Source organism: Miniopterus schreibersii, assembly GCF_964146895.1.
Source record: "Miniopterus schreibersii genome assembly, chromosome: X".
NCBI lineage: Eukaryota > Metazoa > Chordata > Mammalia > Chiroptera > Miniopteridae > Miniopterus > Miniopterus schreibersii.
Window position 1 is genome coordinate 104428096 of NC_138104.1, and position 23591 is coordinate 104451686.

At 50.6% G+C, this 23591-nt stretch overlaps 1 long non-coding RNA gene across 1 annotated transcript in view; it reads right to left on the reverse strand.

Moving 5' to 3' along the window:
• Positions 1 to 23591, reverse strand: part of LOC308551557 — a 55482-nt gene that overhangs the window by 26936 nt on the left and 4955 nt on the right. The window contains exon 3 of the long non-coding RNA XR_013998055.1: positions 22446 to 22526. This is a non-coding gene — a long non-coding RNA (uncharacterized lncRNA). The remainder of the gene's footprint in view (positions 1 to 22445; positions 22527 to 23591) is intronic.

The following is a 23591-nucleotide window of genomic DNA, read 5'->3' on the forward strand; positions in this document are numbered from 1 at the left end:
AGTTTTGTCAACTCTACCTCAGAGAAGCTGAAGGAAAGAAGAGAAAGCCGAGTCCGAAGCTCCCTTAAAGACACGGCCTTCACAGGCTGCCGAGGGTCCGCTACCTACTGAGTTCAGAGCATCCATATCCTCACATGGAACAGCAGGAGGGGTCGGGAGAGTAAGTAAAATGCAAAACCTTCCCAGAGCCACGGAGCTGGCTGAAGCTAAGGCCAGGGAGGCTTCCGATAAAGAGCAGGACACCCGCCCGGGGACCCAGGCGCTCAGGATGGGCGCGGAGAAGAGCCAGGAGGGGCTGGGATGAGGCCCGAGGTGGACAGGTGTCAAGAGGTCACAGAGCCCCCAGCACAAAGTCCCAGGTGCCCGCCTCCCGGGCTGCTCTGCCGAGGGTGCACATGAGCCATCTTTGCACAGACAGAGGGAATTAGAGACGGAGGAAGGTTGGAAAGAGAGCAAACAAACGCGCCTCCACCCAGTCTGGGAACCCCAGGATTCTGAGAGCCCCTCCCTCCGCTCTGGCCGGCAGACAGGCTCCGATTCTCGTCTGAATCCCCACAGAGGACCCTGAAAAGGGCCAGCTCTCCTCTCACTTCAAGTGGAAATTCAAGTTGGCCAGAGTATCCAAACGCTGGTCTTTCCAAGGGGACAGGCTCCAAGGCTCCAGGCAAAGGATGAAGCTGCTGAGTCCTCTGAGGTGGTACAGAGAGAACCGTTGGCTGCGGCGATTCCCTTTCTAACTGACCCAAGAAAAGTCCTGGTGCCTGTCCAGGGGAGGGCGTGACGGGAACCGCAGGATGGCCGAGGACCTGTTGGCAGGCGTCCCTCAGGGGTCTTCACCTGGAGACTACAACCCAGCTACGCTCACGATGGTTCATTGCATCGTGTATTGCTTTGTAATAATAGTAATAATAATTATTATTACTATTGAAAATAAACTCCAGAAAGCTAAGGCATTATTTTACCATTTGGACGCCCTTTAAAAGAACAGTATTAAAAATAAGAATTTGATGTTCACCCTGGCTGGGTAGCTCAGTTGGTTAGAGCAACGTCCCAACACGTCAAGGTTGCAGGTTCAATCCGCAGTCAGGGCACATACGAGGATCAATCAATGATGCAGAAATAAGTGGAACAACAAACCGATGTTTCTCTTTCTCTCCCTTCCTCTCTAAAATCAATCAGTAAAAAATTTTAAAAATAAAAGAATTTGATGTGCAACAGCAAAACTTCAAACCACACGTTTTTCTAAAATAAAGAGATCAGTTGCTAGTAAGTGATCACCATAAATAAGCATGTTTGTTTTCACAATGTGGAAAATACATTTTTTAAACATTAAATCAACAAGCTTAGGGTTGCACAAGAGGGCAGGGCAAAAATCAGATCGCCTTTTACATTGTGCGACAGCGCCCCCTGCAGGAAGAGCTGAACCGAGGCTCTGCGAGCCGCAGGAAGCTTTCCAGCAATGCTTCATTTTCTTACGTTAGATTTGGTTACTAATAAAGTAACAGAAGCCTGTTAGGACAGTTCATATGGAAACCATAGTGTGTCTGCAGCACTAATTCGGATGGCATGCAGTGCGGAAAAATAAATCATTAGTGTCTTCTTAAGAAGAAAATATTAAAGCATATTATAAAAATGTCCACAAGGGAAGCTGTCTGCCAACTGGACGTAGTAAACAGACACAAATCATCCGTAAAGGAATAAAAAATACAAATTAAAGTTCAGCACTCATGCCATTTCTCTTCACTGCGCAATCGAAAAGGAACCCCATGGTCAAAGGGCTAATTAAAATATATCGGCGTATTTGTTCTTGCTCTGTATCAACGTTACGTTATCAACGGATTGTCCTTACAGTCTATTTATTTTAGATAAAATAATTCCACAAATCCACTCGACTCTTGGTAAGTACAGAGACATTCTGAAAGGGAACGGGTTCAAAAACAAATTGATAATAAAAAAAAAAAGTAGATAATCATAAATAGGATTTTTGGAGAGTGTGTGTGCCACGGATCGGGTTCGCTGGGAGCAGATGCTGAGACGATCCCCGGAGGAGGGTGCCTATTACGGATCAATCAATATGAGTGAGAGGAGGAGGAACCTGGATATGGGGGGGAAACAACCCCCATGCAGCCCCACAAAGCCTCGGCCAAGCCCACAGGAGCTCGGAGCAAAGACACCTGTTGGATTGGTCCTGTGCTGGATTGGAAGGACCTGGCTTTCTCACCCTACCTCCAGTGTTCCTTGGATGTGGGTCACCCTGGGAAAGAGCTGCCCTTTGGGCCAGGACTCTGCAGCCGACCCATCCCTGAGGGAGCTGCCTCCTAACCACACTCCCTGCTGGGCTACACGGCCTTCCTGGAAGAGGAGTCTGGGTGGCATGTCCCAAACCCAGCACAGTCCACCTCCTCTACCCTCTCTATCAGGGATCTGTGTCTTCTAGGATTGGGCTTCCCTTCCTGGGGGAGATTTAGCACAGAAAGGTGATTAGGACAAGCTGCACCCAACCCTACATACCCACCCTCGCTCAGCTCACCTCTGTTGGCTTGCTGGCTTCCCCGAGGGAGACACAGGTCCTCACCCCTGAGGGTCTGAGACCACAGGCCGTGCTCTTGTGAATTGAGGGCCATTGAACCTGCTTGTCTGGGTGGAAACAAAGCACTGGGGGACACAGCTCTATCTCCCCGCCCTCATTACATACCAGCACCCCTCTCTCCTGGTCATGGAGGCCAACACACTGCACTTCCTTTTCCTGCCTACCAGAGAGAAAACCCCTCCAGGGCCCAGGCAGCAGCTGTAGCTTGTAGTTTAGCAGGACTCCTTCTTGTCACCTGGCAACTGTGCACTGCCTGTGGGGACTAGCACCTCCGATCCTGCAAACCTGCAGTGCAGAGACAGGAAGTGTGAGGTCCCATGGAGGGACACGTGGGATGATGAGGAGTGGGACCTTCCTACTCTCTCCTTGGTCTCAGGACCCCAGTAATCCTCTCATGGGAGACGGGACCACATCCACTCTGATTGAACGTGCATCCCACATACTGAAGGAGAGCATCCCAGCTTCCTGGGCTGCCAGACGGCTGCCTGATTGGTCCGTTTATGTTGTCCTTTGACAACTGTGTGTTGTCCAGTTTACATGTGAAACGGGGTCAGAGATGAGCTTCTTACTCCTGAGCTCAGTGACCCTCAGATTCCTGCCCTGAGACTCTTTTCTGTTCTTGCTGAAAGAACCAGGGAGAGGGCAGGAAGTTATAAAATCCTGCACCTCCCACCGCCAGGGGGCGCACGTTATACAGCGTCACTCAGGACAGCCGTGTAATTCTGCACCTCCCACCGCCAGGGGGCGCACGTTATACAGCGTCACTCAGAACAGCCGTGTAATCTTGCACCTCCCACCGCCAGGGGGCGCACGTTATACAGCGTCACTCAGGACAGCCGTGTAATTCTGCACTTCTCACCACCAGGGGGCGCACGCTACAAAGGATTATTCTGAACAGTTGGTACATTTTTTCAGGACCCAGCACAATGCTGTCTCTATTGAATTAAAAAAAAAAAGAAGACGATTGCTAAGCCCATAATAGCGGCTCACAGATGCCTTTTTATATTGAGAGGCTTCGTGTGGAGAGAAATGAACATCATCCGTGATTTTTATCAGGACAAAGTGCTATCCAATATCTGGCTATTGGAAATGCTGTGTGATTTATCTTTTGTATATAACTAAAGAAACACCGTGACTTTTAATTATCTTTATCTCCACAGCCATCATAGAAATCAATGGGTCACTTCATGTTAAAAAAAAAAAAAAAAGGAGTTTTTCTGAAGGTCCCTTCATTGGGAGTGATAAGCATATTTTCTAAACAGAAAAGATGAAAAGCTGCCTCTCTTCTTGAAGTTTTAGAGTTTCCATTTCTGATGTTTATTTTTTCTCTGATGGTTTGTGTCATAAAAACCTTGGCAAACGATCGATGAGCTTCCTCTGAGAAAAATGCAATTATTGCCCCGGGCAGTGTGGCTCAGTTGGTTGGAGCATTGTCCAGTACGCAGAAAGGTCATGGGTTCCATTCCCAGTCAGGGCACATACCCCGGCTGTGGGTTTGGTCCCCAGTCACGGTGCATATGGAAGGCAACTGATCGATGTTTCTGTCACATCAATCTCTCTCTCTCTCTTCCTTCCTCTCTCTCTAAAATCAATAAGAACATATTCTCGGTGAGGATTTTTTTTTTTAAATGCAATTATGGATGTGCACATGTCGCTGTGAGGTGTTGATGACCGCCCTAAAACCCAGGGGGAGACCCTGGAAGATTCCTTGGGTTTTAAGTTGGGTAGCCAGGGTGAAGTAGAGCTGGCACTGGGTTTGGGTGGAAAGGACAACGACAATCCTGGTCCCACCACAGGCTAACGCCATGGCCTCACGCAGGGCAAGGGTCCCAGTGGTGTTTGTCAGCGGTGGTGTGAATGTAATTATTTCACGCAGTCATCTCTCTCTTAATGAGCATCACAGGAGAAGATAAAGGGGAACCTCTGTCCGAAGCTAGGTGCTTACTGTTTTCAAAAGTTAGATTCTCATTACACTCATCACGAGGACTTTCTGCAAGCAGTTGCCCTTCTCCAATTGATTCTACGCTTACTGACCGAACCGGTGAATTCTCAAACAGTTTCACCTCTCATAAAACCAGCGAAGTGTTTCGCTTTCCGGTTCTTTCCCCCCCATAAATTCAGTTGTAAAATCCTCATCATATCTATGTCGTATGGTGGGCCTACAATTACAGCAAGTTTGACTGAGGATGCTTTGCGGGGTTATTTCGGGGGCTCGGTTCGTGCACACTGAGTGACAGTGACAACATGCGGGCCGGGAGCAGGGAGGACGGGCGCAGTCAGAGCAACATCAGTGCGAGAGCGGGACCTCGGACGGCCGCCTCCTGCACGCCCCCTACTGGGGATGGAGCCCGCAACCTCAATATGAGCCCTGACTGGGAATCGAACCTGTGGTCTCTTGGTGACGCTCAACCAACTGCGCCACACCAACCAGGGTTTGGGGACTTTTTCAAAAAATCTTAAGCAAAAAGGTCTCGGACAAAATGAAAGAGGTTAAGAAGCTGGAAGGAACACGGAGTCTGTTAAGCCTAAGCCACCGGCAGTTTCACATAATCCAGGCTCTCAGTGCCCCCGAGCGCAGTTCCATCGGCCGCGTCACCGGTCAGCTTCCACACTCACCACGTCTGAAAGGAGCTTCTCCAGCCTCACTGCATTCGTTCCTCTCCTCGTATACTGTGCACCCCACAGCTCACACATGCAGTCCCTGCGGACTCAGTCAGCCGGGCCCCCCCGTCTCGGGTACACAGCCGGCCACCAGCTCACAGCTTTCTCACCTCTGCAATGGCTTCGGACAGCAGGGATGTGTTACCTCCGGGGAAGACGCCCAGGCACGAGCCTGTTGTCCACAACAAGCCTGCTGGTAAAAGGGAGTGATCACTGATACACCAATTTCCCTGCCCCCTGCTGTAAACAGTGAGCACGCTGGGACACCTTCTACGGAAACAGACATCGTAAGAGGCAGGTGAGGAATCCCACACCCTGCCAATCATGGCGTGGGGGGAGGAAACTATTGGATGATTTACCTTCAACCGAGTCCTGTGCCCCGAAGTGTAAATAAATGATCATTTGGAAAGTGGCATCTCAAAGGCCAGAGGACACCGTGGGGGTGGTTAAGCTCCAAAAATCCTTTTTGCAAAAACAGGGACAGCGACGGACAATATACGGGATACTGTGTTGGTTTCCTATGGCTGCGGACCACTGAACTGGCCAGGGATTCGTGGCTTAACGTCACACTAGCTTATTGTCTTACGGTTCTGGGGGTCACAAGTCCAAAGGGAGCTTCTGGCCCCCAAATCAAAGAATTCGCAGGGCTGTGCTCCTTCCTGGGGGCTCTCGGGGGGGGGGCTGCTGTTGTCCATTTCTTTGAAGTCTGATCGCTTTGTGAGAATATATGGATATTTATCGTTAGGAGTTGGTTTTTCTAGCCGTGCACTTGTGCCTCAGTGGGGAGACTGAAATCATCTTTCATTTGAAGAAAACACTTTGGAGGGGTGATTTTTAATATTGTTTCATTCCATCCCTGTGTTTTTTTCTCTCTTGAAGGTGATTATGAAGGGTATGCACTGGCCTTTAACAATGGTTTCATCTGCTGACGATGAGATGCATGGCAATAAAATGGCATTAACCCTGAAAATCATTAAAATAATACTCTAAAAGAAAATGGATTAATAACAGTAGTGATCATACCATGTCCGAGTAGCTACATAGCAGCCCCTTCGTACCGGAGGTGGTTTGCTGGCCCTTCTGTCTCACGCACAAGGAAGCCCCGAGGGTCCCACGTCCTTGGAACGACCTCCAGCTCCCATGTGCAGAGTTCGCCTGCATCTTAAGCAGACACAGGCCGTCGTCTCGGGCGCACTCAACACACTCGATCATTTCGCTGCTGATAGCAGGGCGGGAGCGCCCCCATTAGCCCCCCGCCCGGATGCCCTGCACATCTGGGCATCCAGCAGGAGCCGAGCCTGGGAGAGCTGGTGAGAACGGTCACAGCATCTGACGCATGTCCTGCTGCGGAGTCTCCTGTCTGCAGATGAGCCCACAGGCTACGCCAGGTGTTCAACGCCGCACGGGACCCTCCGTCTCATTCTTCAGCTGGCCGAGCGAGATGGCAGAGCGCTGATCCCTCTGCCCTCCTTTGTCACCCGCCTGTCAGGTGTGAGCCTTCTGCTCCCGGGGACGCGAAAAACTGAGAGCAGGACAGTGGCCAGCTGTTGACAGTCCTGTACCACGGCCTCCCAAATACGAAGACGGGATGCTTAAGAGGGTCTCCGACAAACACGGGTGGGGAAGGGGCTGCTGCGAGTTGGGACAGCGAACAGTCCGTTAATTTCTTTGTGTTCTGCCTGGATATGGGTCTCACACCACCTCCTAAAAGTGCCCCCAAAAGGGTCAGGTCACCAAGGAAAGCCTGGCTAAGCCAGCATAAGTGGATTGTTGTTTTTATTTGGTGTTTTTGTTTTTTTTTTAAAAGATATTTTTATTGATTTTTAGAGAGAGAGGAAAGGGAGGGAGGGAGAGAAACATCAATGATATGAGAGTCATTGACCATCTGCCTCCTGCTCGCCCCCTACTGGGGATCAAGCCCACAACCCGGGCATGTGCCCTGACCGGGAATCAAACCCTCGACCTTTTGATCACAGGAAGACGCTCCAATCCGCCAAGCCATCCAGCCAGGGAAGAGCTAGAATGTTTTAAAAAATATTTTTACTTTTTTTTAAAAAAATCAAAAGATGTTGTGGACATGTGAACATTATTTAAATTCACAGTTCAGTATCCTAAAAAGCGTTTTATTGTAAAACAGCCACACTCGCTTGTTTACGGTCTCTGGCAGAGCCCGGGGCTGAAAAGCCCGCACTATTTACTATCTGAGCCGCTGCAGAAAAAGTCTGCTGATTCCGGGCCTTGGCCTTTCCCTCTCTCTCTCTCTCTTCCACAGCTTAAGTGAGACCTGCATTCAGGCCCCCAGCTTTCCTTTGATATGTAAAGCAGGCTATAAATCCCCTTTCTCTCCAATAAAGCCTGACTTTTCAAGATTGCCTGCTTCACCTTAGGCTCTCAAAAAGCGAACAGGCTTTGGGAATGGAGGGGAACTATGACCTTATTACTCCTCTCTTCCACCACCGCTTTAGAAACCCTTATCGGCGTTTTAGATAACGGATGGTTCTGCCTCGGTGGGGGAGGGAAAGCTACACCCAAGGGCACCCAAGAGTATGGGAATTTTTCTCAAAAAATATCTCCTCCAGCTCGGCCTGTGTGACTCAGTGGTTGAGCATCGACCCGTGAGCCAGGAGGTCACTGGTTCGATGCCCAGCCAGGGCACATGCCCGGGTTGTGGGCTCCATCTCCAGTAGGGGGCGGTGCAGGAGGCAGCCAATCAATGTTTCTCATCATGGGTGTTTCTCTCTCTCCCTCTCCCTGAAACCAATTTTTAAAAACTTTTAGAAATTATTTACTGATTTTAGAGAGAGGAAAGGGGACAGGAGAGAAACATGGATTTGTTGTTCCACTTACTGACGCATTCATTGGCTGCTTCTTGTACGTGCCCTGACCAGAGATGGAACCCACAACCTCGGTGTGTCAGGAAGGCAAGGAGGAGGGGAAGAGAAAGACAGAAGAGTGTGAGAAAATGATAAGCAGCTGAATGCTCCTCCCCTTGACCGCAGGGGCGACACAGTCCATGCTGGGGATCTGCCCCTTTAAGGTGTCTCAGCCCTTCCTCCTCCCCCCCCCAGCCCACAGCCCACCAGATGTGCATCTACCTCTTGCAGCTGCTGACACTATCTGAGCTTCCAGCCCTGTCTCAGTGTGTTACAGGCCCCCGAATAAATCGGCTCAGACAAAGGAAATCAATGTGGGTGCAGGAGAAAAAGTTTTCCTCTGCCTCACTAGACAGCGGCGTTAGTCACCATCGGGATTCCTGTTATACAATGTTTCCCAGATATTCCGCACTCCCGAGGGGCTCATTCAATGCTGCTTACCCTTTTCCTTTCTAAAATGGAATTCTTCCGGACATAAAGTTTTGTGAAATTCAAAGGAGGTGGCAGATTTTCCATGATTCTTGAGGAAATAACACAGAAAGCTGGGATAAAACAAGTCAATGGCATACCGATTGGACTGCAATGTCTTTTTAGTCAAGGACAAATCTGATCATTCCTAAAAAGCGTTCTAACGTCCACTGCTCACCAAACTGAGGAAAGCCATAAATGTTATTGTCCCGCCAGCACATGGCATATGGCAGGAAGAGGAATTTGTCTTAGTTCTGCTATTCGAGGAATCAGAGTTATAGTTGAGGAGCACTTAACTTCTTATGAATAATGTTTGAAAAGAAAAATGCATATTTATTGCTATTGAAAGCAATGAGTATCCTCTTAGGAGGTCCCTAAATTGGCAATGAAGCCCTCAGAGGACTACAGGCTTCCCCACGCGAGCTCTCTGTGAGGCTCTTCATAGGGGTCCAGTGGGAGGGCTGCCGTTGGCACCACCTCTTTATAGATATTTGGCTAAAGGTCGTGCACAGAAGTGAACGTGATGAAGGTGAAGAGTTACGTGGTCAACGCAGGACCCAAAGCCGACTTCTAAGTCTTACGCTCTTTCACAATGTGTTATAAAATTAATTTACAGTGGAACCTTGTTTCTCAAACTTAATTCGTTCCAAAGGGTGTCAGAAAACCAAATCATTTTTTCCCATTACAGATAGTGTAAACTGAATGAATGCATACTAGATCCCCAAATGATTCCCTGTTTTAAGCTTCCATATATACAGCACATGCCTAATGTACAGTTTAATCTAAACATAAACACATTAAAAACAAGAAGCACATGAGATGTACAAGAAAATTTAACAAAAAGGAAACGAAATGTATGGTAAAAGATGAAAATTTAATAATAATAACCAGCCACAACCACACACACAGCAAAAAAACACATAAAAATATTCAGGGCACAATTTCCTGAGATGCTAACAGGACGTCAGCGGTAAACTGACTGATCCTCCCAGTTCTCTCCTTTGTCGTCGCCCGGGAGACGCGTGACTGTCAGGCAGGAGTCGCATGAAAGGGTGGTCAGGCTGAGAAGCCAATGGTTTCAGATGGGAGACGTTCGCGAACTGATGTTCGACTGTGCACAGTTTCTCTTGTGGGAAAATAGGAGACATGGCCTCCGTCGTTGTAAATAGTTTGATTCTCAGGTTCCTACAGCGCCTACTTGACTTGACTGTAAACGCGACGTGCGGGTGACCTGCGCCCTAACGCGCAGAGCGCGATCGGATGCGACGCACTCGCGCTGGACTCAGGGCCCCGCCTGCCCACGGCCCCAGGTTTCCACGGCCGCCAGGGGGTCTTCAGAGGCGCAGGCGGGCCCTGCGCGGGCGGCCCTGAGCCAAAGGGCACGCTGCTGCCTCGGGGCCCAGCGCCCTGCAGGCTGTCCCCGGGCGCCTGCGGGGGCCGGTCTCCCGGCTCGGCGGGAAGCGGGTGGGCGCAGGGGCCCCGGACGGCGCCCAACGGCGGGGCGGGTGGAGCCAGGAACCGCGACGGGGCCGGGCTTTCAGTTCTCCCAGCGCCACGCCTCGTGTGGGAACGACGGCGTCCCAACGCCACGGAGCCTACGGCCGGCGACCGACATCCCCGCGGGCCCAGGAGGAAAGAGCTCGGCTCCTCGCTCCTGGTCGGTCCCCCCACGCAGGTCCTTCCTCCTATTCCTTCCGTCCACGTCAGGTGCTTCCTCCTGTGGTTCCCTCCGCTCAGGTCCTTCCTCCTCTTCCTTCCGGCCACGTCAGGTGCTTCCTCCTGTGGTTCCCTCTGCTCAGGTCCTTCCTCCTATTCCTTCCGTCCACGTCAGGCCCTTCCTCCTATTCCTTCCGTCCACTCAGGTCCTTCCTCCTATTCCTTCCGTCCACTCAGGTCCTTCCTCCTATTCCTTCCGTCCACTCAGGTCCTTCCTCCTATTCCTTCCGTCCACTCAGGTCCTTCCTCCTGCGGTTCCCTCCACGTCAGGTCCTTCCTCCTATTCCTTCCGTCCACGTCAGGTGCTTCCTCCTGTGATTCCCTCCGCTCAGGTCCTTCCTCCTATTCCTTCCGTCCACTCAGGTCCTTCCTTCTATTCCTTCCGTCCACGTCAGGTGCTTCCTCCTATTTCTTCCGTCCACGTCAGGTCCTTCCTCCTATTCCTTCCGTCCACTCAGGTCCTTCCTCCTGCGGTTCCCTCCACTCAGGTCCTTCCTCCTATTCCTTCCGTCCACTCAGGTCCTTCCTCCTGTTCCTTCCGTCCATGTCAGGTGCTTCCTCCTGTGGTTCCCTCCACGCAGGTCCTTCCTCCTATTCCTCCCGTCCACGTCAGGTGCTTCCTCCTGTGGTTCCCTCCGCTCAAGTCCTTCCTCCTATTCCTTCCCTCCGCTCTGGTCCTTCCTCCTGCGGTTCCCTCCACGCTGGTGCGTCCTCCTATTCCTTCCCTCCACTTCAGGTCCTTCCTCCCGTGGTTTCCCTCCACCTCAAGTTCTTCTCTCCTGTGGTTCCCTCCACCTCGGGTCCTTCCTCCTATTCCTTCCCTCCACTCAGGCCCTTCCTCCTATTTGTCCCCTCCCACCTCAGGTCTTCTCTCCTATGGTTCCCTCCACGTCAGGTCCTCCCGTGGTTCCCTCCACGTCAGATCCTTCCTCCTATTTGTCCCCTCCCACCTCAGGTCTTCTCTCCTATGGTTCCCTCCACGTCAGGTCCTTGCTCCCGTGGTTCCCTCCACCCCAGGTCCTTCTCTCCTATGGTTCCCTCCACCTCACGTCCTCCCTCCTATTCATTTCCTCCACTTGAGGTCCTTCTCTCCAATGGTTCCCTCCACCTCAGGTCCTTCCTCCTATTTGTTCCGTCCCACCTTAGGTCCTTCCTTCTATGGTTCCCTCCCAGTTCAGGTTCTTCCTCCTATTCATTCCCTGCCACCTCAGGTCCTTCTCTCCTACCCCCCGCCCCCCATTTCAGGTCCTTCTCTCCTATGGTTCCCTCCACATCAGGTTCTTCCTCTAATGGTTCCCTCCACTCTGGTGCTTCCTCCTATTCCTTCCCTCCACTGAGGTACTTCCTCCTGTGGTTCCCTCCACGTCAGGTCCTTCTCTCTTATGGTTCCCTCCACCTCAGGTCCTCCCTCCTATTCCTTCCGTCCACGTCAGGTCCTCCCTCCTATTCCTTCCGTCCACATCAGGTCCTCCCTCCTATTCCTTCCGTCCACGTCAGGTCCTCCCTCCTATTCCTTCCGTCCACGTCAGGTCCTTCCTCCTATTCCTTCCGTCCACGTCAGGTCCTCCCTCCTATTCTTTCCGTCCACGTCAGGTCCTTCCTCCTATGGTTCCCTCCACGTCAGGTCCTTCCCCCTATTCCTTCCCTCCCACGCCCGGCCTCCTCTCCTATCGTTCCCTCGCACGTTAGGTCCTGGCTGGCATGCCTCCCTCCCACAAGCCGCCCGCTACCCCGAGGCCCCTGCTGAAGCGACTTGCAGACTGTACCTTAATGCTGTAGTTAAGGGCACAGGTCTGCTCCCCTGGACACTCTCCGCCTCTCTCTTAATAGCTCTCAACCGGCTGGTCTGTCCAGTTGACCCAGGCGGGTGCAATGGCAGCTTCCACTGATCAACGGAATCACCCCCGTTAGACTTTGGACTCTGCACTGAGAAACCTGAACCCTAGAAAGACGGCAAATGGATCCATGGAAAGTCGTGAGAGTCTCGGCTTGGTTCCCATCGTCAGGCCGCTTATGACCCCTGCCCTGCCTGGGAGCATAAGGAATGTGTGAAAACGCGGCAGCAACACCCGCATGAGCAGCAGGGACTCAGGCTACAGGGACCCTCCACGAGGCCGTCTCCAGATGAGGTCAGCGGCTCAGCCCGGCCCTGTGTGGTCCCAGCTGTCCCCCTTCCCATGAATGGCAGACACCGAGGTCCCTGACTGCTCTGTGACAAACCCACAGAACAGTGTTGGCTTCCCCGAGGTGTGGTCATCAGGACACAGACTGCACTCCTCTCAATACCCGTCCATCTCCACCACCAGCTCTCACCACCTGTCCCACGGTGCCCAGTCCACATCCCGAGAGCCCTTGAGTGTCCATTTCCACCTTCACCATCCTCCTGCAAGCCCTCTGAGCAGTCCCCAGCCGGGAGATCTCTGCCAGCATGTCGGCTACCTGGGCTTTCCTTTCTGCCTTCCCAGGAGCAGGGACACCTCACCACCACCTTTTCAGGTTCAGCTCTCCCTGCTCCTGCCTTCCTCACCCATGTCACATGTCTTTCCACTGCCCACAAGCACAGCCCAAACACCTGAACCTGTTCTTGTCAGTCTCATGGGTCTCATTTCATCCCACATCCTGCACACCCATGAGCTCCCCACCCACAAACTCCCCTCCCTCAAGCTCCCTGCCGTGCAGCGCTCTCCCCAGAGCTCCCATGAGCTTCCCACAACCCACGAGCTCCCCCTCAGTGCGCTCAACCCTGATTTCATGACACAGAACATCTACAATTACCTGAAAGAAAATGCCAGTCCACCCCCAATTCACAGACAATAAAACTTCCCTGTGAACCTCGGTAATTACTTGGGTGTCGTTTCTTATTATCTGCATTTTGAAATGTGTTTTCTCCATGAACGTGTTTTTTTGTTTGTTTTGTTTTTATGACAAGAGCGTTTAGAATCTCCTGAGCGGGGGCACACTTACGAGGAAGCCTTCCTGTGGACTCCTGCTGTCATTTCTGCTTCCCAGCCCAGTTCTTTACCAATAGGTAGTTGGGCACACCCCAGGCTCCAGCCTGCCTGGCTCGGACAACGACCCACAGGGACTCTGCCTGCTACCATTTCTCTCCATCTCCCAGATGGACTCAACTTCTACTTTCTGTTGCCTGACCCTTCCAGAGTTCCCGCATCTTCAAGGGCAGCTTCTCCCTCTGGAGCAATTGAAAACACCCTGGTTACACACAGCCCCGCATCCTGGGTTTGTGCTCCGTCCTGTCCTAAAGCCAACCAGCAAAGGGAGTGATAGGAAGAACTTTTCCTTGTCTCTGTGCCCTTCAGTCCTCCCTCACCTCTACCCAGACTCTACTGGTACCTGAACTGGCCAAGTCACAGCCTAACCATGTATTACTATCCCATATGCAGGCATGGATGTGCACAAATGGGCGTGCTGGGTTGTACAGATGGGTGCGTATGTGTGCATGTGTTTACGTGTGTGTATGTATAGGGTGTCCCAAAAAACGTGTACACGCACTTTGAATAATGAAAAAGGCAGTGTTTATTAAAATACATTTCATTTTCAGAATCGAGCAGTCAGCTGTTAAAGTGTGCATTGCTTTGGGACACCCTACATGCATGTATTTCCCATCTCCTTGCTAAGCGGCATATACTTTGTCAACGGTGTCTCCGTGATTCTCTGCTCTTAGAGAAGGGAGTAGGTAAGCAGGCAGAGTTTGAAAACAGAAAATAAACATTCATACGTGAACTGGGGAACTTCAGAAACAATGCTGTTTGCAGCCAACTGTCAGTATTTTAAGAGATATTTTCACAATATCTCTGCTACGTGAACGGCTATGTTTTCCTAGCAAACATCTATAAAAGCTTGCCAATTCCACTTTTGAAATACTGGCGAAAAACTGCCTCCTAAGGATACGCGTCCTATCAAATATACAAGACGATCTTTTTAAGGAGGAAAATAAAGCTACAAAATGGGAAAAAGTTGCTCAGCTCTAAACCGTGTGATGTTTACAAATGCTTCAACTACAAAGATGGCATTTCCTATTGGAAAACAACCTTATTTAGAAGACACTGGATTTTTTTTTTTCCAGTTATGCCAAATACAAGGTGTTCAATAAGGGAATAATTATGAATCAGGCTGGAAAACAGTAAATCAAGATAGAAAAACCAGCCCTAGCTCAGCTGGTTGAGCGTCGACCTATGAACCAGGAGGTCACGGTTTGATTCCCGGTCAGGGCACATGCCTGGGTTACGGGCTCCATCCCTAGTAGGGGGCGTGCAGGAGGCAGCCCATTGGTGTTCTGCTCTCACATTGGTGTTTCTCTCTCCTCTCCCTTCCTCTCTCTCTAAAAATCAATGAAAACATATCTATTTTTTAAAAACAGAAAAAACACACAGACATCACAATCCTAGAGAAAACTGCCATGACGGGTCATGCCAATGACTGTAACGCAGAGCATGTTTTTGTCAGGGACACCAACAGGTGGCTCGGGGAAACAGTGACAGTTGTCCTTCGTGACGGTATGTATATGAAAGAAACACAGCCTAACATCTTCACAATAAAACACAACCCTGATATACTATCAAGGAAATAAGAAAAATGGAACCAGACGACGTTCTGCCTGATTGTGTCTTGTGAGTTTTTGGAAACACTTAGGGGAAAAAACTGGACACTAGTGTTGAGGGGTCGGCCAAGCTTACCATTGTCACATATTCCCCAGGGTTGCCACGTAGACGCACACGCGTGTGAGGCGAGGGGCAGACTTAGCATGTTCCTCTGAGACCGTGCTCAGAGTGACATGAAGCAGTTTACCAAGTGCCTTCAAAAAACAATGAGACACATGTGCAAAGGCACAGAGCACGCTTGTTGAAGAGAAATTAAACAACGGGGGTCAAGTCGTTTGCAGGAAAAACAGCTGGGAGCATATGGCAAAGCAGAGTTCTCATCAGAGAACAGGACCGCAAATAAATTACAGAGCAGCGGCTGGGCGAGAAAACAGAAACGCAGTCCACAGAAAACAGCATTTCCCTGTAAAATATTCATTATCTGGAAGGAAATTAAACAGAGGTGCTTTAATTTAGACAGGAGAATGCTTCATGTAAAAACATCAGTGCCAAAACAAACAGAAATTAAAAAAGGAACACACCCAGCTGGTGTGGCTCAGCGGATGAACGCTGACGCATGAACCAAGAGGTCACAGGTTCGATTCCCGGTCAGGGCACGTGCCCAGGTCGCAGGCCCCATCCCCAGCAGGGGGCGAGCAAGAGGCAACCAATCAATGACTCATCATTGATGTTTCTCTGTCCCTCTCTCTCTAAAATAAATTTTTTAAAAAAGGATCGTGAGTCGGAGTGCACACTGCCAGCAATCCCGATGCTATGAAGAATGTTTTATTATTCGCATTAAGACCCAGCAGTTCAGGAGGGAGCCCGGGGCACAGCTCCGTCGCGTGCTGGTACAAATGGTTTCAGCACTGAGTAATAACAGTCCTGTCCATTGTCCGGATGGACCACAGGATGCTTGACTGAAGGACACCTTCGTTGCTTCCGACTGCTGGCCACGGTGAGCACAGCTGCTATAAACGTCTGCGTGCAGGTTTCTGCGTGGACATAAGTTTTCAGTTCCTTTGGGCAGATACCAACACGAGCGATTGCTGGACCCTATATTGAGAGGATGTCTGGTCTTGCGAGAAGCCAGCAAACTGTCTCCCAGGCAAACTGGCTGCACCCTGGGCACTCTGGCCGCACGCCTGCCGGCGCTGGGTGCTGTCCCTGTCTGGATCCCGCCGCGCTCACTCGGAGCTCGCTCTTATTGTGACTTGCATGTCGCCGACGACGTGGGATGTGCAGCATCTTCTCATGAGCTCGCCTGCCATCTGTACTCTGCTAGTTCTAACGGAGGGAGATGCCTGACAAAGGAACAGAAATATCACGACAGGTACGACAGACAGGCTGTGTTCACAGTCTGACTGAAGTATAGGAATAATGGAATGAATGATATTCAGAGGAATGGATTTCGAAATAAAAAATATAATCCCCTTGATCCAAGTCCCGCGGACTGGTTACCGCGATGGGTAAACTGCGACGTGCATTACTCGCAGGATTTTCTTTAAAGGGTGGTGCAGAAGAGTGGACATCCAGTCCCCTTCCTCAGGCAGAAAGGCAAAAAAAAAAAGCTCTCTGAAGAAAGGAGAGGGGCTTGGTCAACCCTGCCACCTCGCCCAGGGCTCATTTCAGGGAAATTTCCCCCTAAAATCTGGGTTTTGAATAGCATCTTAGTTCCAGATCCCTATCAGTTAAACAGAGAATGTGACGACTTGCGGGTGAGAGCTGGGCGTCCGCCGGGTTCCCAGGGGGCTGGGGCAGCCGAGGGGTTCTCGCCTCACCTGCTGCTTTGAGTTCCCTTCACCCTGTAAACAGGTAAAAACAGAGCAAAACGCTTCAGTGGCGCACAGCCCGAGACATGACCAGCGGGGTAAATTTACCCGCGGAGAACAGTCCCCAGGGCGGCCCGCCAACACTGCGGACTGCCGAGGCATGGGTGCTGGCCTGGCTGCGAACCGTCCCCGGTCCCCCGGGAACTGCCCGCCTTTACCGGGGCGTGCATCGTGCGCCCACAGGGATGGCACGGCTGCCGGTGAGTCGGCGAGGCCGGGGTCTGGGCGCCCGTGGGCGTTTCACGGGTAGACACAGGCGGCTCAGGAACGGGCGCCTCTGTTAGGTCAGGAGCCCGTTTGAGCATCTAACGAACTCCTTGGGCTCGGCGCTCTTACGTTTTGGAGCTGACAACCGCACGCACTGCCTCTTTGGAGACGGCTGTCACAGGTGAGACGTTTCCAGCAGGTCACAGCGGTGTGTGCTGTGATTTTCACCCAGATAATGAGCCTGGGTTTTCCAGGACTTCGTGCATGAGGTCGCCTTATCACATTATGCCAGAGAGCGTGTCCAGAAAGCTCAGGCCATTCCCCGCGGAAAGACAGTCCGCGCGGATCAGATGAACCCAGAATGAGCGGCGAGGGGCACAACTGTTTGCGCAGCAAGGAAGAGTCCTTAAACCTTGATCAATCTGAGCAAAACGGGATTTTGATAAGCCCTCCCTCCCGCTCCCAAGGAGCCGATTCTCTCCACACACTGAATGAGCCAGACGGCCTTGCTCACGGGAAATGTCTGGTTTCCACGACGCTCCAGGTTGTATTTTCACTTCCCCCTAAATATTGCAGCTCAGAGACCATGTGTCCCCTGCCGGGTCACAGGCCCCGATTCCACGCTCCAGCTCATCGGTTTCTCACCAGTTGCAATTCACTGAAGGATTTCTGTGTATCCAGGGTGCATTATTTCTCTGCCAAGGGCCGGGGAGGCAAGTATACGTCGGACGTGGTTTCTGCTCTCCAGTCTAGTCCTGGAGAGACGTGCAAGCAAATAATTACAGTGCAGCGTGCGATGAATCGTGACAAAGGGGCACGAAGAACACAGAGGAGGGACACCCAGCATGTCCTAGAAGAATCAGGAAAACACCTGCTATGGCATTAAATGTCCCTTTCAATTGTCCCCTTTCCTCAGACAATATCTGTAGAAATCTGACTTTTCTTTTAAAACATTTTTTTAAAAAAAAAAATAGATTTCAGAGAGGGAGGGAGAGGGAGAGAGAAACATCCATGATGAGAGAGTCATGGATCGGCTGCCTCCCGCACGCCCCCTACTGGGGATGGAGCCCACAACCCGGGCATGTGCCGTGACCAGGAACCGAACCCTGACCTCCTGGATCCTAGGTTGATGCTCAACCTCTGAGCCATGCCAGCCAGGTTCCCTTCCTTTTTTAAATGAGGTAATTGTAAGAGGACACCTGTCTTGGACTCCAACTCTAATAAGAGATACACTATCCTTTTGTGAATCACAGGAGCCGATTCTTTGTAACACATTCCCAACAGCAACAGTGTGGCCACTGTAATTCTGAAACCAACACAAGTGTCCGCCTCGCGCAGGGTGTCTGTGAAGCACGTACAGGGAGGACTCTCACGCGTATCCACAGCGATCTCTGATTTCACCCGTCGTCACACTCGAGCAGGACTGGGAGAACTCCAGTCTCCCCGGGGGGAACCGGATCTCCGGGGTGTCACGCAATCCCTGGATTCCACAGCGGGCGGAGTCACTGACGCTGGGGGCCATGAACTTCTGTCCGTAGTTCCAGGCCAATGTATTCAATGCACTTTCCCAGCTCTGTACTTCCTTCTGAGGGGGTCATCCTGGAGCAACACGCCCCGTGATGAGAAGAAACCCTTACTATTGTCATGTGGAAAGAGCCACGTCTGTGGGTTTGTACGTGTACCGAATACAGACTCTCATGTATCCTGCAAAAGCCGGCTACAGTCTGAAAGCATCTTAGTTATTCCGGGGCAAGCACACTCTGGGTTATGCGGCCCTTAATGCCGAAACTGAATCTGATGGTGGCCGAGGAAGTCTCACGCAGCAAGACCGCAACACCTCCTGTCGGAGAAACCGTAGCTCAGGTCTCCTGGTCAACGTCAAACTCGTTTTGGTCAGAGGTTTCGGAAACGCTGTCACTGGGCATGTCACGTCCAGCAGGGTGTCATGTCCACGATGGTCAGAAACATAGTACTGAGACAGCTAATAAAGCTGTTGATTGTTTTTAAATCTAACTTCCTTAATAACAACTGACAGCATTCAGAAGAAGGTGTTTTCAGCAATTATATTCATTTATTATTTTTTAATTGATTTCGGAGAGGAGCAGCAAGGGAGAGAGAGAGACATCAGTGTGAGAGAGATGCACTGACTGGTCGCTTCCCATACCCAACCTGGAATGGAACCCGCAACCTGGAGATGTGCCCTCACCAGGGCTCGAACCCGCAACCGTCTGGTGCACAGGACGATGCTCCGACCGACGGAGCCACCCGGCCGGGGCTCAGCCGTTGTGAACAGTGATCCAGTGTTGTCCACGTCAGGAAAAGAGGTGGGAGGAGAGACCTCGGCACTGCGAGACGTGGGAGCGTTACAGATTTCCATTTCAGAGAGTCCTTATTTTGATGAAAAATCGAGGCATTCTAATTCTCAGCCTGACACCGCGGAAGCACCTGCCTGCCCGCGTGGTGTTCAGCATGTGACTGCAAAGCAAACCCTGACAGCCCGGGGCAGACACTATCCTTCAGTCCTTTTAGAGAAAACACAGCCTCCCAAAGCCTCCGTCCGTCACCGGCAGGGGCCACACAACCTATCATCACTGAGAGGGGAAGGGGGGCTCATCCAGAGGGACCCTGGGCAACGCGTGTCCGCTGGAAGAAACCCAGGTAAACGTAGAGCTACCCAAATTATCAGACAGAACCTGTTGGTCCAATTCAGTCATTTTTGTCCCTGACTACACATTGGGGGCACACACACGCACACACACACGCACACACACGCACACAGAGCATACACATGCGTCCACGTGCATATGCACACATTTACCTGTACATGCAGGTACGCATATATGTTTCGCTGCCTAAGCCCGACTGCAGACCAACTACATACGACCTCCGGAAGCAGAGTCAATCTTGGGCATCCACAGTTTTGCCCCAAGTGATATAACCGGGCAGCTGGGCTGAGAGCCAGTGCACTGAGTAATCCCCAGGGCCCTTTCCCGCTGTCCCGTGCCGGGGACATCATGCTTGAGAACGGACGCCCAGCACCTGCTGCTGTGAGTTTCCTAAGCGCACGCTCCTCTCAGTCCTGCAACACAGAATATTCCACGCCAGTCAGGTCACCACCCACATCCGTTTACGAAGAGTGGGCAGTTCCCAGGACACTTTCTCAGCCTCGCCGACGAGCTCGGGAACCGGGACAAGCCACGTGACGTCCCTACATAGCGTCTCTGAAGTTAGAATGACGCTGACACTTGCTCTGTCGTGTCTTGGCAAGTGCCGCATGAGATTTTACACGGCAGGCCTTAGACTAGGCCCAATAAATGTTAACAATCACTAGGTTTCTTTTTTAAATAATGTTTTCATTGATTTCAGGGAGAGGAAGGGAGAGGGAGAGAGAGAGAAACATCAGTGATGAGAGTCATGGATCGGCTGCCTCCTGCACGCCCCCTGCTGGGAATTAAGCCTGGAACCCGGGCCTGTGCCCCGACCGGGAATCGAACCCTGACCTCCTGGTTCACAGGTCGACGCGCAACCACTGAGCCACGCTGGCCGGGCATTCTTATTGTGACTATTACTCCGTCTCTTCCTCTTACCCGCCCTTTTAGTACTAGAATTACTATTACTCCCACTAGAACTAACAACAGCCTCTGCTGTAGGCAGAGGAAATGGCCCTTGTACTAGACGAGCTGAACTATAATAAAACCCTGTGAGCTCCTCTCTACCCTCTTCCGCACCCCTTCTCAAAAACAGGCTGCAACATGAACCCTCTCCAAACGGGGCAGTACATGGCCGCAGACCCCCCCAGAGATGGGTCCCTAGTGAACTCTAGTAACCCTGGGCACAGCCAGCAAGACATCCAACTCTGGGCAGATGCTAAGATGGGTTTAAAAACTGGGGTGACCAGCAGCCTTGGAAACAAACCTGCCTTAGACGAAGAACCTGATGGTGAACCTCAAGGAGCACGGTGGGGGGGCTGGCCGCCTCCTACTGAGGCACCTCAGGACCTGCCGTGTTTAAATCGAGGCCACGCCCTCCTGGGGAGGCTGCCAGTCAGCGTGCAGGATGGTCATCACGCAAGAGTCTGGGCATCTCTGCCCAATAAAGTCCCGCTGTCCAGGGGATCTTGTACTGGGCTCCCCAGGGACCTGCTGAACCTTCCTCAGGAGGCGCAGTGCCGCCTGGGCCTCTTCCTGCCCAGGGCTCCCCCACCCCCCAACCTTTCTCGGGTACGCGGTGTGAAGACCTCCTGGTCAAAACGACAGCCCCACGCACCCCCATCCCTTTCAAACAACCCTGACAAGGGTGGCGGGCTTGTGCCCCATTCCACTGAGAAACAATGGAAAAGATATATTCTGAGCAAATGTTCTGTTTCAAAATTCTATTGTTTTATGATTTCTTCTAAGTGTTTATTTATTTGGAAAGTCCCACGGCCTTATAGGACTGACTAGTATGTCTTCCTAATGGAGGGAGCGCCTACTACATGAGGCTTAAGAAAAAAAAAAAAGGGGTGATGGATCATGTTCTATTCATGCCATCACTGTTTTGAAAATTAAATTTGTTATGCCACATTAGTGCAGAGATACGAATAGTTTAATAATGCCAGATCTATAAATTGCAAGAAAAATGAATTAGAATTCTAAAACGCATTCGGTTCCAAGGAATTGGATTTCTCAAGGATATATTTTTCATCTAAACTGAGAAAATGTATTCTAAATTACTGCATTTCCATTTTAACCACATAATTTCACTGTCACTTTAATAATTCATATTTTTCAACATAGTTAAAAAAACTTAAAAATAATCAAAAGCTTCACGCAAATGTTAACCTATTTGAAAATATTAGTTTGATCTAGTAATGTAGATGTTTCTTATATTAATATTATTGTGGTTAAGGGTAATAACATAGTTGCCATGGCACAAACATTGTTACGATGTAACACAGTTACTATGTGACGCATACCGTTCTATGCTCTTTGCATATATTAGCTCACTTGGCCTCAGAAACATTTAAAATTCTAAGTATAACCATTATCCCCTTGTACAGATTAACAAGCATTTTACAACTACTTTGATCTGGTAAAGTAAATGTTATGAATGTTAAAATGGTGATGGTTCAGGACAATAACAACCCAATAAACAGTTCCTAGTCCGTGACATACACTATTCCAAGCTTCTTACACATACACACATAACCTCTTACACAACCTATAACTTAGGTGTAATTATTACCCACCATGTGTAAATTAAGGAACTGAGGAACAGAGAGGTTAAGTAACCTTCCCAAGGTCACGCAGCTGAAAGTGGTAGAGCCTGCATTTGAACCAGGCACTGCATGAACCACGAAATACCAATGCTGACTTTCCTTAAGTCACATCAATTACATGTCTGGTCTGTATGTGTCAGTATGTGATGTATCAATACACATGCAGATCAAACTGGTTTGATTTTAATGGGTGCATGTGAATTTTAAAAACCAAATACATATGGCCCTTGTCCAAGTACTCACCCGAAATACCAGAGGCATGTTCAACATGGTTGGCAGCCCGGCCGCTCTTGCTCAAATGAGTCTCACGTGGCTGAAGAGCTCCTGGAAGTGATACAACGAATCAGCAAGTGACACAAGAAAATCAGTGTCAGGCTCAGACGGATCTGGTTTCGAGGGAACAGGAATTTTCTACTTGCGCATCAATCCTTTTGTCGGACCCCTGGTAGTCCATTATTGATAAGCAGTCATTGAGCACCTACTGTATGCCATTCCCCCTGCTGAGCCTCGGGGCTTTTAAAAGTTAAGTATGATTCTAATACTCTACGTAGACCTCGCAGGTACCCACAGCCTCCACTGCAGCCAAGAGAGAAAGAATCCAATTTGCATCAAGAGTTGAACATTTGCCTCTCTACGGGGTATTCAATAAAGGACCCTAAACCTCTGAGGACAACTCCAAAACACCGGGCTCCTTCGTCTGTGGTTACGATAGAGCCCTGAATGGGGCGCTTGCCAAACGCTTCCCCCCACCCTGGGCTTCCACTGCCCACTATTCAGCTTAGAAGGCCTAGATTTTGTTTTTGTTTTGTCAAATTGTTAATTGTTTTTTTCTAAAAATTAAGTTATAAGAGTTCTTTATATATTTTACAGTCTTTTTTTTTTAAAAAAATTATCTTTATTGTTGAAAGTATGACAGATGTCCCCTTTTTTCTCCCTCCACCTGGCATCCACCCCTGAAGTCCTGCTGTTTTCACAAGGGACCTGACCCCAGGGGCTGGGCAGGTAGGGGACCCTGTATCACTTTGCGCCACCTTCCACTTAAGGCGTGAATTCCTGTCTTGCAATGGCCAGGTGTCAGGCTTCTCCCTCAATCCATTGCAGCCTATGTGTCCGGTCCATGGTCCTATCCACAGGGACTGTGCCAACCCCACAGACCGAGCACTTTCAGTGGAGACCGCGAGTGCTCCCATTCACAGAAACGCATTCACAGACTACGGAGACAGTCCGTAAGTCTCGGCATGGCTACGGTGAGCAGAACACTTACTGGAAAGCACGGGTCCTCACAGGGGCGCTAGAAACCTATCATTACTTCACAGACGACCTCCCTCTGCATGCAGGTCGTGCTTCTAGCACCGAGGCCCACGGCAGGACGTAATGTACACATTTACC